At 43.1% G+C, this 19227-nt stretch overlaps 1 long non-coding RNA gene across 1 annotated transcript; it reads left to right on the top strand.

The window, feature by feature from the left end:
* Window positions 1-8420: 8420 nt before the first annotated feature.
* On the top strand, window positions 8421-13849 carry LOC131109413 (uncharacterized). The gene is made up of 4 exons (XR_009120743.2): window positions 8421-8508; window positions 8885-8980; window positions 11281-11394; window positions 13116-13849. It is a non-coding gene; the product is annotated as an uncharacterized LOC131109413 (long non-coding RNA).
* The last annotated feature ends 5378 nt before the right edge of the window (window positions 13850-19227 follow it).

The following is a 19227-nucleotide window of genomic DNA, read 5'->3' as shown; positions in this document are numbered from 1 at the left end:
GCACAGTATTGAAATAATTAGTAGTAGTTCTGAAGTAAAGGTGGACATAGTCTGTATGGATACTGTCATGTCCATCTTGGCAGCATCTGAGGCTTTAGGTCAGGGGTCTCAAACTCAATTTAAAAACTGGTGGTGGGTAGACAAATTATTTTTTTCAGATTAAAATGAACAAAGCATTATTAGAGCCCTGTAGACATGACAAAACACGACTATAGTCACATTTATACTTTTTTTATTTACAACATATTGCGCAACTGCAGGGTCTTGAGACACATGCTAACTCGCAAACTAGAGAGCTAGCGACCTAAATGGTAGCCTTCAAGTTATTTCCTTTAAACTTAAATAGCCAAAAACTTACCACTTCCACACGGATAGGGAGGATAACTATTAACAGTTATTTAACCTTTAACATGAACATTAATCAAACGTAATAATTTTTTCTGGGTACATGATACCATACAGCATCCATATGAAACTTAACATTAAACTTTCATATCAAGGCGGGGGCCTCAAACTAGTGTCCTGCGGGCCACATTTGGCCCGCGGGCCGCATGTTTGAGACCCCTGCTTTAGGTGAATCTGGTTGTGTCTCTCAGCATTATTCATCCCTCCCATTACAGCTATCCTGATTTTATGTTCTAGTGTTGTTGTTTTTTTGTGTACTTTTGTTCTCTTAGGGGAGCGAGGAAGTACAAAATGCTCAGCACCCAATGACCAGAAAATTGCTTACAAGCAGGATGTGGCTGGAAGCCCGACACTTAAAAACAAGTGACTGACTTGTAAGCTCCGCGGCACTGACATCTGCAGGAAATGGATTTAGTGGAACGTTGAAATAAAATGTTAGCCGTCGTGTGCAAACATCTTAATCAACTGTCTTAATAGATTTGTTGTGCTACTAAAAGCAAAACGTGGTGCATTTTCACCTTTTGTTCATGCCTTTTTATTCTTTTATCTGTAGATGAGTCCAAATTGACACACTGTCAAGGACTTATTCCTATTTGTTGACAAACTCTTTTTTTTTCATGCTGTTTTGTAGTGTTCTGCACATTAAAGCCAATATTATGTATTTTTTGCCCAAATTAAACATTTTCAAGGAAAAAGACAGTTGCACAAAGTAACAAATTACACCAATTGTCTTATCTTACGTAATATTTACTAGAATCTGAAATCAATCTGAAATTCTATTTGTAAAAAAACTGCATATTTAAGCAAATAAAGCATTCAAATGGCTAAATCAACTACAATACAAATGTAAGGCATTCATGATGTAGTATTTCACACTTGTCACTAGGTGTCAGCATGTTTGGTGAGACACCAGATCACTAGACTTGATCATTGGAACAACAGGCTTTTATTGCAGGTTTGAATTATCACTTAACGGCACAATAATTATATATAATTCATGTCTTAAATGGCTCATTCACTCTTATTAGGTCTTTTATATTGGGCAATCAGAGTGTAAAGGTGACTATAGGGGTGCTATTTCATGTCTGGAGGGCTCTAATAATGTTACAAATGGAAAAATGGTGGTTGTTGTGTTGTAATTGACTAATATTTAATATTAATTGACTAATAATATTTACATGTTTTCAGGTGCTCCCATCATGCTTCGGGTTTTGACGGCTGTATTAGTTTTCCTGATGCTTGCAAAGAACACTTCAGCCTGCATGGCGGGGCGGCAACCTGCAGGAAGTGATAAGTAAACAAAGTCAAATGAAAGGACAACAACAAAGCACCGACCTCAAAATACTTGATACACAATTAATAACGCAACATTTTTGATAGTTTACCCTCCAAATTAAAATGTCACAGCATATTTTTTGCTTTCCACGTTCGTCTAATCTGGGCCCGACATCATGAGGAATTAGCTTCTCTGCTAATCAACTAGGTGGTACTAGAATATTACAATGTATTTATTTGCCATGTTCTTGCATGCTGATGAACATAATCCATTATCTCACCTCAGGGATGTTCCTCAGATAAGACAACACAAATATACATTATCCCTTTAATTCTCCGGGTCCTGCTGTCTTTAATTACCGGCCATGTAAAATTCACATCAGCGTAACGGAACAGGAAGGTGTCAATCAATGCAGAGTAAATTGAAAAAGATAAAAAAAAACAAACCCAATTCAAGAATGATCAATTTTCCGGTCAGGTGTTGAAAGATTCCGCAGCGGGAGAGCTGCCTTGCTCCGTGTGACCGTGCTCGTTGCTGAGCAGGAAATAATGTGTCAAGCTGGTGGAAACTTCCGAGGGGAGGCAGTAGCAGTGTAACCTTTAACCCCCGTTACCTCGAGCGTAACATTCAGTCGGGTCTGGTTCTGACAAATGAAACCAAGCCCTAAAAGTTTGAAAGAAGATTCTTATTTTGTTTGTTTGTGTTCAAAATCAATTTCCTGACCTATAAATGTTATTGTCTGGTATAATAATCTGCTCTAACAATTACTTTTTCATTCATTCATTCATTTTCTACTGCTTTTTCCTCACGAGGGTCGCGGGGGGTTGCTGGAGCCTATCCCAGCTGTCTTGGGGGGTTGCTGGAGCCTATCCCAGCTGTCTTGGGGGTTGCTGGAGCCTATCCCAGCTGTCTTTGGGGTTGCTGGAGCCTATCCCAGCTGTCTTTGGGGTTGCTGGAGCCTATCCCAGCTGTCTGGGGGGTTGCTGGAGCCTATCCCAGCTGTCTGGGGGGTTGCTGGAGCCTATCCCTGCTGTCTGGGGGTTTGCTGGAGCCAATCCCAACTGTCTTGGGGGGTTGCTGGAGCCTATCCCAGCTCTCTTGGGGGTTTGCTGGAGCCTATCCCAGCTGTCTTTGGGGTTGCAGGAGCCTATCCCAGCTGTCTTTGGGGTTGCTGGAGCCTATCCCAGCTGTCTTTGGGGTTGCTGGAGCCTATCCCAGCTGTCTTTGGGGTTTGCTGGAGCCTATCCCAGCTGTCTTTGGGGTTGCTGGAGCCTATCCCAGCTGTCTTTGGGTTTGCTGGAGCCTATCCCAGCTCTCTTGTGTTTGCTGGAGCCTATCCCAGCTGTCTTTGGGGTTGCTGGAGCCTATCCCAGCTGTCTTTGGGGTTGCTGGAGCCTATCCCAGCTGTCTTTGGGGTTGCTGGAGCCTATCCCAGCTGTCTTTGGGGTTGCTGGAGCCTATCCCAGCTGTCTTTGGGTGTCCAGCCAATCACATGGCACATATAGACAAACAACCATTCACACTCACATTCATACCTATGGACAATTTGGAGTGGCCAATTAACCTAGCATGTTTTTGGAATGTGGGAGGAAACCGGAGTACCCAGAGAAAACCCACGCATGCACGGGGAGAACATGCAAACTCCACACAGAGATGGCCAAGGGTGGAATTGAACCCTGGTCTCCTAGCTGTAAGGTCTGCGCGCTAACCACTCGACCGCCAATGAATTTGCACTACGTGGCCCACATGATGAACAACAATGGAGGAGAAGGAGTGGATGAAGAAGGCCTCAAGATGATAGAGGTTGACAAGAGGCGGATAGAAGGAAGAAAAGGAGCAAGCATGGTGTGAATGATTGGAGAGTAATTGGTAGGTCAAAACACAAGGTTGATGTCACGCTGCCTCCATTGCATGGACCATGGACCCCCCTCCCATAAGGACAGCAGAGAAGCGGCCATTAACAGTCAACAAGAGGCCCCCGTCGTCATTCAAGCACCAACAGAGGAAATAGTCCTGCTGGAGTGGTCGTGTTAAGTGGAGAAATGTTCTACATTACAAGATGGTGTCTCGGACATCCTTTGGTCTGGAACGCCGTAAGCCCCAAGTTTACGTGTGGATTTAACCTTCCCTCCGAAGAAGGGACGTAAAAGAAGAATGGGCTATTTGTTCCGGAGGATTTATGTCCGCCGCTTTAAGCGTTTGAATTCGCGGACAAGGCGACACCAGCCTTGTCAACACATGTAATCATTATCCACGTTTACATGGACCCAAATATTCCAATTCCATTCACGTTATTTGCTCAAACAGAATAACCTAACTAACCTCATTCCGAAAGAAAAGTGCCAATCCGAATGAATATATAATCGGATTCATAGGGGTGGAATATTCCTTTCCCTAATCCGATTGAGGTATCCTGTACCCGCTCAATCGGAAAATTGTCAGACTGCCTTCTTCTTCTTCTTCGTGGTGTTTTTCTTCTTCTGTTGTTTATTGGCGGTTGGCAAGCAGCTTTCGTGTGCATTAGCGCCATCTGTGGAACAGAATCCAAACCCTTCTATACGCCATTCACAAGTCCAGTTTTATTAAAAAAGAAAATATATATCTATATAAAACATGTGCTATATTACATATTAGCATATTAGCAAGATTGAACTTTATCATTTCCTGTTTCCGGGTGCGTTCTTTCAGCAAATGCTGAGATATGACGTAACACGCAGCTCGAGACGTTCTTCGATTTAAAAAAAATGGAGGTGAGCAATCGGCACTGGATTGCTAAGGAAAGTTTGTTTTTGATCCAAACTAAATTCCAAACTGAACGAAGGAAAAACTGGAAAATTGGAGTGAAAGAAAAACTCAAGGAAGTCGGTCGGTATCATGTGATGTTGATGTTTATGCTTTACTGGGCATGCCCCATTGACTTTTATGGTTGATTATATCGGCGCATGTAGACACCAGATTGGAATATTCCTTTCCATGTATACCATTGCTTTCGGGAAGGTCATTCGGAAAGAGAAAAACTCCTCATGTAAACGTGGCTATTGTTGCATTCACCTTTTGTCGAAAATTATACCGATTGTGTTTTGAAGCAAGTCCAAATGGAGTGCAGTACTTAGCTGCAACCAGCAGAGGCACTATTGAGTTTTTGCTCCAAAGGCGAGAAACATGACATCCGCTAGGAGCCACACCCAATAGAACATTTCAGGGAGAACGTTTGTGCAGATTTTTGGTTAAAAATTCTTATTTTTCTGTTTCTTCCCACTAATAATTTGTAGATAAATACCAGTAAAGCCCAAACTGTACATCATCCCAATAGAGCATACACCCCAGCATGCATGTACGTAACGTAATGTGTGTGTGCTGCAGCATCGCTTCGCCAGTCAACTCTTACTCTGCGGCTTCCAAACTTGCAGTGCATTATACTCACGTGAAGCTAGTTTCTCGTCGGAAATCGTTACCGGAATGACAACAGGCAAGCGCTGTGGATTATGTAAATCCACATTGTGGGAACACCGGATCATGTTGCAATACTCGCCAGGACGACCCAGCGGCCTGTAGAGCGGAGCCGTGTACCGCCGCCTCCATCTCCTTCTAAGGCGGCGCCGCAGGAGACGGAAGCGTGGTTGTGTAGCGCTAGCCTGACAACCGGGATGAAGGTTACGCCGTGACTCAGATTCCTTCTGTTCTCTTTCATTATCATTCATTAGCGCTGAGGACTTTGGCATTTGCAGTAAGTGTGTGAGGCATACGGTGTTATACACTTTAAGCCCGGATTATGCTTCTTACGCATTGTCGTGTCCTTCGTCATGAGAGGACTACGGCAATTAAAGAGAGATGGGTGGGGTCATTGGAAGTGGAACTAACTGACTTGAAAATATTGAAAATATTGATGGAAAAATGTCAACATCAAACATAAACCTTGTCATTTGCAGGGATCTAGTGTATATTTATTTGGAAACATATCACATTCCAGATGATAAATGTATGATATGAATGCGGTTATTGTAGCGGTAGATTGAACAAAAAGGAAAGAAAATGTGCCATATCCACTATGTGGGCAAAAGGCTTGGGGCGACTGGCCATTGCACCTACAGTATAGGAGCTAAAAATGGATACAAAATTTGCAATTGGTCCCCTCTTTGCCGCTATAGCATCTTCTAATGGACCTTGCTTTAGGCAAGGACTGTTCCAGTCATGCTGAAACATTTCTTTCTCTAACATGGACTCTGGAAGCATAGTTCTAGTGGAAGCACATTTAAGTATACTTAAGTAAGTGTCGAGTCAACTATGACAGTTTGAACAGATTATTTTTTGTGTGTTATTTATTGGGCTGTCAAAAAACATAAAAAAAATCATTAGATTAATCACAGATTTTTAAACTAATTAATCACCATTAGCAGGCTGTTTTTGCCCAGTGTCTTTCTTCATGAACACTGACTTTAATATGGTCAAGTAAGGCGTGCAGTTCTTTGGTATGTTGCTGTGGGGTCTTTTGTGACCTCTTGTATGACTTGTCGCTGTGGTCTTTTGGGTCATTTTGGTTTTCCGGCCACTCTTGGGAAGGTTAATCACTGTGAATAATGTAGATAATGGCTCTCACTGTGGTTTGCTGGAGTCCCAAAGCATCAGAAATGAAAAAAATGAAAAAATGAAAAAAAAAAACCCCAAAACAACGCATTTATTAAAAACAGAAAAATGAATAAACTTTGCTTTGGTTCCGATTTTCTACAATAAAAGCTCTGATAAAACACTCCACTGTTCTCAAATATCTTTTATTTTTCTACACAAAATAAGATGAAAAATAAATAAACAAATCAAGAATAAAGAAAATCAATTAATCAGTAATAAATAAATAAATAAATATAATAATAATAATAAAACGGCAAAGAATAAAAACTTAAGAAACCACATATAGTTGGTGGGTAGACAAATTTTTTTCAGATTAAAATGAACAAAGCATTATTAGAGCCCTGTAGACATGACAAAACACGACTATAGTCACATTTATACTCTTTTTATTTACAACATATTGCGCAACTGCAGGGTCTTGAGACACATGCTAACTCGCAAACTAGAGAGCTAGCGACCTAAACGGTAGCCTTCAAGTTATTTCCTTTAAACTTAAATAGCCAAAAACTTACCACTTCCACACGGATAGGGAGGATAACTATTAACAGTTATTTAACCTTTAACATGAACATTAATCAAACGTAATAATTTTTTCCGGGTACATGATACCATACAGCATCCATATCAAACTTGCGCGGGCCACACTAGCATTAAACTTTCATATCAAGGCGGGGGCCTCAAACTGGTGTCCTGCGGGCCACATTTGGCCCGCGGGCCACGTGTTTGAGACCCCTGCTTTAACTAATGTAAATCAGCATGACAAAGCTGTCCGACACATCAGCACATAAACATGCTATTTGGTGTGGCACCTCAATTTAATGCACAGCTTCATATGCTGCCGATACCATCGCCGCGTGTCACAGAGTGGCAGTGGAGGACGTTCCACCATGGCCGTCTAGGACTTGATCACAGCACATGTTTGGTGTCAGGTGTCAGCGGCGCCTGACAGAGAGACATTTGATCTTTCGGCTTGTCAGCTGATACCGACTGTGTGATACAGTCAAACGCACCACGTTGCACAACAAGCCTGCAAAGGGAGTTGCCATTGTTTGTCATCTGCTCTTTTACGCTTGTTGACGGCGTTTTCGAAAATCTTCTTGTCCCAAAACGAAAACCTCAACATTCATTTTTCTTAAAACCAACATGACACTGTTGCTATGCAGTGCGGAACCTGAGTCTTAGCATCTTTTTCTACCACTTAGCTGAACATAAAAAGTGGCTCATCTGGACAGTGTGATTTGAACTCATGCAATGATTAAGAAGAAGCAGGGGGTGGGAGGGGGGGGGGGGTCCAGAATGGGATCGTAATTGGACTCTAAATCACGGAAAGAGATGTTTTACCGGCAGAAGCACTGAACCTTTAATGGAGGTGATCATGTGCTGTGAAGGCGTCGAGAAAAAAATAAAATGAGTGTCTCAAGTGGCAGGATGAGCCACATTAGCTGGGAATTTTGGGAATGTTGATTTCAATTAGGGCTGGGGACCCCACGGCTCTGGATCTTGGACATTTCCAATACAATTAAATGTTGTCTTATGTATTTTAATCCATCCATTTATTGACATTGGCCAAAGGTCATTCAGAGGACATTCATTCACGAGGGTCGTGGGGGGTGCTGGAGCCTATCACAGCTGTCTTAAGGCGAGAGGCGGGGTACACCCTGGACTGGTGGCCAGCCAATCACAGGGCACATATAGACAAACAACCATTCACACTCACATTCATACCTATGGACAATTTGGAGTCGCTAATTAACCTAGCATGTTTTTTTGGAATGTGGAAGGAAACCGGAGTACCCGGAGAAAACCCACGCATGCAAACTCCACACAGTGATGGCCGAGGGTGGAGGTCTGCACGCTAACCACTTGACCGCCGTGTAGCCCTCATTGAGAGGACAAGAAGTAAAATTCCCTCCTTTAATCCAATAGTCAGCCATTTTGACAGAGAAGATGGTCAAAAGAAAGAAAGATACATCTTCCGGTGTTCCACTTCCAGGCTCCTCCTGTCTTTGCCCTCTGTACTTCCCCGCCTTCTTTTGGGCGGGTTCTTTCTTCTGCAGGAGCCCTCTTTCCGGCTGGAGGCTGGACTCCAGGGCGCACCTGCACCTGATGAGCACCTAACCCATTTAAGCAGATGGACAGCACCTGGGAGATGTTTGGTTGTTCCTCTTGGTTTGCACCAGTCATACTTCACAGGAAAGAGGGTAAGATCACATCATGAAATCATCCTATAAAAACATCCACACACTGATGTGTTTGATGCCGTGAGTGACGTGTAGATCTAAGGTAGAGTCATCTGCAGCATTGTGGTAGGACACATTACGGCTGTGTGTTAGCTAGCCCAAAGGGAAAATGTACAGATTGAACAGTAGCGGCTCCAGGATTGACCCCTGGGCAACCCCACATGTCATAGCCATTTGGTCCGAGACACAGTTACTAATCCCAACAATTCCAACTTCCTGTTGTAGAGCAGTACCAGTTGTCCATGGGATCACATGACCAACTCTAGTCTGTTATCATAGTGCTTTTCTGTTGCATTATTCCACGCACTAATGCCCTTTGTTGTTCAACCCCTTACAGACTGCATGAGAAGACTCTTACCTGCACACCGATATCCTTCGTCGGCATCCATGGTCCAGTCCTAGTCCACATACGGTGCAAAACCGGGCAGCAATGGTAAGAAGTATTTTTATTATTGGCTAGATTCTGTATAACAATGTTAATAAATAATACATTCACAGACCTGTTATATAATATGGTAATGGTTTAATTCCATTTGAACATGCATCAGATTACAATTGAGTGCATCCCATAATCAGTTCACAGTCCCACATGTCCAAAAGGAGTAGGAAGAAGCAAAGCTTATTAAATCCTACCCCTCCATCTGGTACTTTTACAATCAGTAACTGTTACATTTGTTCACTTCCTGCTTTCCTAATATTATTTTTTTAATAATGCACCTCGTACTGAAGTACAATAATATACTATTGTTGTTATTTAAAAATGCACACATTTTTAGTCTCTTTCTGCTCTCATTAGCATCAAGTGAGACCACAGTAGATTCTCTAAAATCCAACACGACCATTTCAGTGCTGCTCGACTTCAGATTTGTTGGGATTTGGATGTTCTTGAAACGTAAATAAGAATGGTTGATCTCAATGCGCCATATACTCTACATATGAACACTACTTTTCAAATATACGGTGAATAAATCTATTCCTTTTAAAGACCTAAAGCTGCTGCCATTGGCCAACACGTCAACGTGCATCCATCTGATGCGCATTAAATGAAGGTCGGTTTCATGCGTTTTCTGCACAGACAACTCGGCCCTTGATGTGACACAGGCGAGCGATGGCACCGGGAAGGCGCGTGTCGAGAGGGGATAGGGCAATGAAACGGTCAGTGACGGGGAACATGAAGGCTGATGCCACCCCAAGCAGAGCGAATAGATATTACTGTCAAACAGGTGCGTCTCATGAATGTATAATAGCTTGTTGCCGTTTGCGGAGCTTCATGTGTGGAAAAGATGCCTTTCATTTTGCAAACACGAGGCTCTCATGATATTTGACATAGACCTTGATGGAATTCTCTTATGGATAAAACCAGCATCTACCGACAGTATCTATTGTCCAACCTATGCTTGTTTTTACTCATATTTGTGGAATAAATTGATTAGGATAAACCAACAGGTGGTACAAAATGGTAATGGTAATGGTTCAATTTCATTTGAACATGCATCAGATTACAATTGAGTGCATCCCATAATAAGTTCACAGTTCCACATGTCCAAAAGGAGTAGGAAGAAGCAAAGCTTATTAAATCCTACCCCTCCATCTGGTACTTTTTCAATCAGTAACTGTTACATTTGTTCACTTCCTGCTTTCCTAATATAGTTTAAGTTTATTTATTTAATCTTAATCTTTTAATTTTGTCTATTTTGTTGTTTTCGTACCGAATTACGAGGTGATATGACCATACAATGACATAATCAGTACCATAGTAACTGTCAATATAGTGATATTTGGTATAGCACATCATATATATATATATATATTGATAAATATAATATAAATATTGATACTGATACCAGGGTAGTGTCAGTATCGGATTGATACTAGCGTGCATAAAAGAATATTTGTACTATTTTGACAACACTGTTACAGCGTCTTGCTGTATTTATATATTCTTAAATTGTTTCATATTCAAAGATCATGAAAAATGGAAAGAGAAAAAAAATCCATATAGCCAATAAAGGCCCTGTATTTACTTGCCGTTGGATCAATACCATAAATTGTAGTATCGCCCATCTCGCACTCTGAGAACCTGAGAAATCGCTCCAAGTTTTTGCTTATTTAATAATAATAATAATTTAATGTTTGTTGTTTATGGTTGTTTGTTATTTATTGTTTATTATTTTATCATCGTTGTGCATAGTTTGAGGTCTGTATCGGTATTGACGCAATAATTTAGACCCCTAAAAGAGGCACTTTAAGGAAGTAATGAAAGTCATATCATTAAAGGTCATTTTAAAGCCATCATCGGAACGTCAAAGTACGACATATTCACACTTTAAGGTTTCACACTCGACAACATGCCCCGCCCCCTACTGCTTTAAAATCACCGTGCTGCTTGTGGGGTGCAGGAAGGTGACAGAAGCACTGAGTCATAGGTGGAATCCTGGTGATATGGTGCCTCGGAAGATGCTATGCTAAGCTGTTAATTATCACACCCTTTCCAACTGTAGAATCCCTCCTCGCCTACACGAGGCTTCCCTTGCCTGCTGCAAGCCTCCGTGCTCCGGGTGTGTTTTGTTGCAGTATGGATGTCTCCATGTGTGATTTGACTTTCATGCCAGAGTGTGAATTTTAGTGTCTGTCCATGTGGACACGTGCTATATGCTATATGCTATATGCTATGTGTGTATGCTGCGGCTTGCGCTAATTACCTTGTTTTTTTTTTTTTTGCTGCTATTTGAGAGAAGTGCAACATCACACCGTTTCAGGTCGGCCTCGCTGCGTCGCCTCGTCTCCACAGGCTTTCAACACTTTATCAGTTTGGCCAGCCTGACTATTGAGCTCCATTTTCAGCAGGTTGGTGCAAATACCAAAGTGACATTTTTCACATGTACTATCAGGTGACAAATGCTGTCACCAAAATACAGTATAAGTACATGAAGACACCTTCACTAGGGCCAAAGCATGGGTACATAAAGTATCTAATGTGTGTCCTCTCAGTTCCGCCTTCGTATGCCCCCCCCCCCACATCCTTGGGTACGCATGTCGTCCCCCCCACATCCTTGGGTACGCATGTCGTCCCCCCCACATCCTTGGGTACGCATGTCGTCCCCCCCACATCCTTGGGTACGCATGTTGTCCCCCCACATCCTTGGGTACGCATGTTGTCCCCCCCACATCCTTGGGTACGCATGTTGTCCCCCCCACATCCTTGGGTACGCATGTTGTCCCCCCCACATCCTTGGGTACGCATGTTGTCCCCCCCACATCCTTGGGTACGCATGTTGTCCCCCCCACATCCTTGGGTACGCATGTCGTCCCCCCCACATCCTTGGGTACGCATGTCGTCCCCCCCACATCCTTGGGTACGCATGTCGTCCCCCCCACATCCTTGGGTACGCATGTCGTCCCCCCCACACATCCTTGGGTACGCATGTCGTCCCCCCCACACATCCTTGGGTACGCATGTCGTCCCCCCCACACATCCTTGGGTACGCATGTCGTCCCCCCCACACATCCTTGGGTACGCATGTCGTGTCCCCCCCCCACACATCCTTGGGTACGCATGTCGTGTCCCCCCCCACACATCCTTGGGTACGCATGTCGTTTGTCCCCCCCCACACATCCTTGGGTACGCATGTCGTTTGTCCCCATCCCACACACACACGCACATACTAAGGTGACAAGCCTCAAACTAGCAGTTCGTAACCCAAACAGTTTAAAGCAAAAATCAGGTAACACAAGCCTTTTGTAGTTGGGACACTCGTACGCCGAGGTACCGGGACACTCGTACGCCGAGGTACCGGGACACTCGTACGCCGAGGTACCGGGACACTCGTATGCCGAGGTACCACAGTATAAACTCCAATTAAAAATACCTGCAGAGGCATCCAGTGGTTTTCCCCAGCTGGGTCCAGCTGTTGCTGTTTGGGGTTTGATGTGCTCCATTGGCTGTTGGTCTCGTGGTGACGATGGATGCAAGAGGCTTGGGTCTTGTCGGGAGAGCCATCTGCCTGGGCTTGGAGGCGTTCCACTCGGGGTGGCCTTTTCTTTGTCCATTTCTGTTTGTTCCCGCTTGGGGCGTGACGTTGGCTTGCGGTGCGTTTGTTTTTCCCAAACTGCTGTGCCAGCCGAGGGGGCAAACAGGACTTGTAATGTCGTGCTTGATAGGTTAATGTTCATTGAGGTTATCATATATTTGACTGTGAACACTTAAGTATTATCTTTATGTGTGTGTATATATGCATGTGCCCGGTATTATGCTGAGTGTGCGTATGGAATATGACTTCAAGACACATGGTCCGACTAATCCACAAAACCTGAATTCATGGATTGAATTGAAAATCAAGTCACCGATAAGGAAGGGTATCAAACCGCAATGAATGTTTGTGAATGCGGTATCACTATCGTACTTCCAGGTTGCTTCAGGCCACGTCTGTGAATCATAGCTCTCCCTGAAGCTTTAGTTATTGTGTTGTGTTTGAGTCCACCTGTGAGATGTCTATAAAGATATGAAAACCGGAGTGGAGTACTACCGGGAAAAGGACTGATTTTTGTCGCTGATGATCCTCTGGCAGCTTCTTCTCCGCTCACTCGTGAGCGTCAGTAGCGGTTTAAATGAGCTGAGGGGGCGGCGACGGTGTCTCCTGTTTGTCTGATCTGGACCAGAGCCACTCATCCATCTGGAACAGGATGTCTGTACTCCAGCACTGTGCTTGGGATTACCGAGTCCATGGCAGTCCCATTCCGTCCAAAACAGTTTGTAAATGGACAGAAGTGGCAACAGGGACAAAGCAGCCAAACAGACACTCGGTGGCAGGCTGGAGTCTTTTTGATCAGTGTCAGTTCTTATTTCGGATTGGTTTGGAGGTCCTGTCTCGGGTTTTCAGGGCATTTTTCAAAGTAATAGCACCTGAGTTCAATGACCTTTTGCAATGTGAATGAACCACGAGTTGTCCAGACGTGCTTGTGCTTTTTTTTTTTTTCTTTGAAGCTGCTTTATTTGGACACCCTCCAGGAGGTTTGTTAACATTTCTTTTCCTTAAACATCTCGCAGCAGGGGTTGAGGAGCAGACAGGCGATGGAGGCGGTGAGAAAATATCATCTATATACTGCAAGAAATCATTGATCTGTGCCCGGCGTCTAAAATATGTATTTCCTTTTCCTGTGATACCATTGATATTGTTCCGGCAAAAGCAAAGAAAGGTCGATGAATAACAACTAAAGTTAGACAATTTATGATAAAATTTTCTCATAAAATTACTGATAAAATGAGAGATTCTGTGACAGTGTTAAAGTGAACTTAACATGATCGTTTCCAAGGTAGATTTGTGGCTGAAAGAAATTATAGACGGCTCAAAACACTCTGTTTCAGAAGGTGTGGTAAAAGTGACCCTTTTGTGATGTCACAGAGGAGCAGACTTCTTTATATGGGCGTGGCTGTAAGCCAGATAAGCGCTGCTACTAAACAAACTCAGGCAGAAGTCAAATAAAATCACGATTGTCATCTGTAATGGTCAATTTGTCTTTATATTGGAATAATTGGATTTCATCTTTATTATTAAAAATATATATATTTTATAGAAAGTGCTGAGCCAGAACCCATGATGCATTTTCTTCTGGTCGAGTGTGGCTGATGGTCACTGACGACTGATGCCTCAACCAGCATAGCAACAACCATCACCATAGAGATGTAAAAAAAGGTCAATTTCTGGCTATTTAATGAGTGTAATAAGTATAATACGGCAAGCATCTATAATGTTAGATTGGCTTATTATTGGATGAAATAAACATCAGGCCGTATAGCAGGACCTGTGCATTGGAGGACTTAGTAGTGTAGGTTCTGGATGCTGTATTCCCACAGTGACACACTTGCACATGAATGCACAGAGTCAGCTGCAGGAGCTTTATGGTCAAGCAGCTGACAGGCCCACTGAGACTCACCTTGGGAAAATAGGCTTCCATACGTTGGAGAGCGGGAGCGTGTGCCTTTCTCACAGGAACTGCATTAACGTCAGGCAGATGTGCATCTCAGTGTTTGTTGAGGTTACAGAGTTACCGTACACAATTCATACATTTATTCTATACATATATGCTGGACGCCTCCCTTTTTTAAAAAATAAAGTACAAAATCGGCGGCACGGCGGTCAAGTGGTTAGCCTCACAGCTAGGAGACCATGGTTCAATTGGTACATAGTTTGATGCAACTTTTAACAAGTGTCATCTTCTTACAAACGACCTGATCTACCTTTTTTTGGTTCACCCTCGGCCATCTCTGTGTGGAGTTTGCATGCCAGGTTAATTGACCACTCCAAATTGTCCATAGGTATGAATGTGAGTGTGAATGGTTGTTTGTCTATATGGGCCCTGTGATTGGCTGGCCACCAGTCCAGGGTGTGACCCGCCTCTCGCCCCAAGGCAGCTGGAATAGGCTCCAGCAACCCCCCAAGGCAGCTGGGGTAGGCTCCAGCAACCCCAAGGCAGCTGGGGTAGGCTCCAGCAACCCCCAAGGCAGCTGGGGTAGGCTCCAGCAACCCCCCAAGGCAGCTGGGGTAGGCTCCAGCAGACCCGTGGGATAAGCGGTAGAAAATGAATGAATTTAAGTACAAAATAATTTCTCTCAAAGTTGTTTCATTTTTAATTGACTTATTTTTTGGTTTTAATGTTCTCCTGAGCACCTCAGTAATACAGTTGGAATCAATCCACCTGCTCCATACAGAGTGGCTCTGTGATGGAGAATTGATCCATGCACACTTTTGCAATACATTAACAGTAGAGCCGACCGTGTCGGTGAGACATTACAGGGCGCCTTTTACAAAAGAAATCCAATGCCGTTGTCTTTACTGTTGTCTTTAATATGTCCGATAACATGTCACCCAATTTACGTGGTGAACAAATAGTGTTTATCCTCACGAGGGTTTGCGGGGGTATGTATGCTGGAGCCTATCCCAGCTGACTTGGGGCGAGAGGCGGGGTAGATGCATATAGACAAACAAACATTCAAATCGAACCCAGGTCTGTGTCTAACTGTCCTCAGAGTGGGTGGGGTATAACTTGAAAGTAGGTGTGGTTTAAGGGGCATGGGCGGGGCTTAAATTGGAACGTTATTTTACATCTGAAATTGACATATTGCTGTATTTATTTACCGTTCAGCTACTTTATATGTGTAAGTGATCTGTAAGGTTTTTAGTAGGGCTGTCTCTTAACGTAAATCTTTGGGATCGGGGGTTTGGGTTGAAAAAACAAGTATAAATACGTTTTTGTTAGCGAATGAGTTCATGTCCAATTAGGTTTCGGACCACCCAAAAACGCTGTTGCTTACATTTGTGTTCGCCAGACTGATGGAGAGCGGTACTGACTACTAACATCTGGATGTGTTAACGTGTTACCAGGCAGAATTTTTTTTTTGCATTTGTAAAAAAAAAAAAAAGTGCTGATGGCTTGTAAGGACTGGAAGATGTTAAACCTGACTTAACTTGACTCAAGACTTGCACATTTTTACTTGGGATTAAAAACTTGCGAAACACTGACTTTCTCCCACCCTCGGGTAAACACACGATACCCATGTTACTACTCCTGTATTTGATGGGCCAGCTGCACCAACGGGGGGGGGCTCGACCCACGCAACCTCCCCTCTCGGCTCCGAGATGGAGCTTCTCCACGCGTCTCTGCCAGCCTTCTGCGGCTCATTACAGCGAAGTCACCGCGCACGGCGCTGCCAAGGACCCTGGGAAGCTGTGTTTATCTACAGAAGATTGAGACAGATTGAATATGTAAAGCAAGCTGCAAGTGGAATCCCATCACGCTGATTGCTTTAGACCAGCTGAGAGGCTCAGATTGATTCTTGCAATGCTCTCTAACAGTTGTTGCAGAAGGCCAGTTGCACCAATCATTCTCATTCATATGCATTACGGCCACTACCTAATGTACACCATTACAACACAGCCCTGGGATAGGATGGGATTGGGGGGGGGGGGGGGGGGGACACTGTAATTGTAGTTCCTTTTCATTTTTAATGATATACTACCGAAGCTAGCCAAGGGAGTTGAGGTCAAAGGTGAAATCAGTGTTCTTGCAGTCTCACTTATCACACAACCCCGTGTGTGAGAAAATCCATGAAAAAAACACAAAAAGTGCTACATCTTGCCATAAAAACTGCTTTATGGTATCTATATTTTACTGTATTAATACAGTACGGTGGTTGAGTGCTTAGCGCGCAGACCTCACAGCTTGGAGACCAGGGTTAAATTCCACCCTCTGCCATCTCTGTGTGGAGTTTGCATGTTCTCCCCGTGCATGCGTGGGTTTTCTCCGGGTACTCCGGTTTCCTCCCACATTCCAAAAACATGCTAGGTTAATTAGCCACTCCAAATTGTCCATAGGTATGAATGTGAGTGTGAATGGTTGTTTGTCTATATGTGCTCTGTGATTGGCTGGCGACCAGTCTGGGGTGTACTCCGCCTCTCGCCCCAAGACAGCTGAGATAGGCTCCAGCGACCCTCATGAGGAAAAAGCGTTAAAAAAAATGAATGAATAACTTTTTAGCTGCTACTACATTGTATCCTTAAGTCAAATAAACGGAAAGAATGTTTGGTCATGGGAATGGTCGTCCATTGTTAGCTAGCTCATATTAACTCATTTGCTCATGTTTGTTGTGTAATGCACAGAAAAGTGACAAATGTGTTCATGTTCCCTGTAAGGATTATGAATGGGAATACATTCCAAGAAAAAGTAAAGGGATTTGTGGAATGTACTTCTTTTTATTCTTGGCTTTTGTGAAGAACTGGCAAATGTGTTTTTTTTTTTGTGTGTGGGTAATGACTAAAATTCACTCAAAGTAAATTTCATTCGTACCTGTGAGCTCAGACGCCTGTGTGTGTGTGTGTGCGTGCGCACAAATCAATAGTTTGCTTTTGGTTGTTGGGGAAATCCAAGGAAAACAAAGTTCCATTGTTTTTTTTGTGTGTGTTTATTTCTCACATCCACATTTCAACAATTTTTTTTTGTTTCTCAAGTGAGGAAGCATGAGTTCCTCCACTCTTCTAGCGGCCCGAGCATTGAAGTATAGTCAACAACAGCAGCATGTGGCGATTAATTAGACATTTGTCTCAATGAGGGGAGGTTTGGGAGGCAGCAGAGGGATAAAGGCAGGCAAATCTGCTGGCCTAATTAGGGGAATTTAATTTCTCACAGGCTCACACTGACTCAGACCTTGATGAAGCATTCTGAGGAGGAAGGGGAGGCTGAGCGAGCGCGTGTCCAATCCCTGATATTACATGCAGTAATAGATGGGCGTCGAGGAGAGCTTTGCAAAAAAGAGAAGTGCGAGACTCGGTGTAATCATGGCGTACCATCACAATGGAGCTCATCAAATGCCTCAGTAGCACAAGTGTACAAGGTAAAAGTGTACACGCTGTGTGGAATGTTGCTCCTTTTGGATTGGCTTGATGGACATTTCCTTGGGAATGGTACTCGGTCACATCTATCAATCACATTCCTGTAGTTAACATAAAACATATATACATTTCTTTACTTTCAAAATGTCTTATGTTATCTCTCCATATCAAAACACGTCATATTCTGATCACCTCTTGGTGAGATTGGGTATTTAATCCTCCATTTTGATATGCAATATCTTACATTGAAACAATGCATTGAAGCATTGATCAGCTCACTATCACCCCCTTCAGAAAGAACTGAGTACTGCAAGTACTTGGGTGTACATTCGCTCCAAAAGATGTCTTTTACGTTTTTTTGCACGAAGAGGTGACGATGCAGCTTGATTACATTTTCTCATCATGTTCGGGTCTGGAACCAATGTGTAATAAACGAGGTAATACCTAGTATGTTTTTTGACAACAAAGAAAAAACACTCCAATACAAATAGACATGTGGGCGAAAGGTGTCAAAAGTGCAGCCCAGGGTCATTTATGGCCCACAGCTAATTTTTTATTGGCCTGCGGCATATTCTAACAATCCAATTACGAACAAAGCAATAAACGGTGGAAAAAAGCCATAATGCATAATTTAATGAGTTGAAATGCTGATGCTAATAACACAAAGCTGACAACCAGGCTGTTTATTTTATTTTTTTACTTTTTTGAAAAACTGAAAATATCAAAATAAACCCCGCATACTTTTATTTTATTTTTTTTAGGTTGGACAACCCCATTGTGAAGCATTCCTAGATGTTGTATGAGCTGGAAGTCTCATCATAAATATACAACACAGTCAAGAAGCAAAGAAAAAACTACTTTTTTCAATTATTCAACAATTATTCTATTATGATTGATTCAAAAGAAGCGTCGCATATCCCAAAAAGTCATTTTTTTAAAATCATATTTGCTTAACCATGAACATGAAATTGTTTTTATGACATTTGGGAGAATCAATCAGTGTTGCTAAAGGAAGACGGCTGCTAATTAGACAACAAACTTCTTAAAGCTTCTTTATTGAATTAGCTCCTTTTGGATGAAGGTGTCAAATATTTGCATTGCCAGAGGTGCATCTTGTCTGAAGTAACAGAACAGCAGTTGGCCCAAGACGCATCCCCCCACTCCCCCCACACCACTGGAGCAAATAACTTTTTCCATGTAAATACTGTCATTAGTGCCTGCACGGCAACAAACCAGACACTTTGCACATCCGTTGCACGTGTGCACGAGAACGAGCCCTGCTGAGTGTGATGCA

This window comes from Doryrhamphus excisus, linkage group LG2, assembly GCF_037039965.1.
Source record: "Doryrhamphus excisus strain RoL-2023G ecotype Guam linkage group LG2, RoL_Dexc_Guam_v1.1, whole genome shotgun sequence".
NCBI lineage: Eukaryota > Metazoa > Chordata > Actinopteri > Syngnathiformes > Syngnathidae > Doryrhamphus > Doryrhamphus excisus.
Note: the sequence above shows the minus strand (reverse complement) of the source record. Positions and strands in the feature narration are given on the sequence as shown.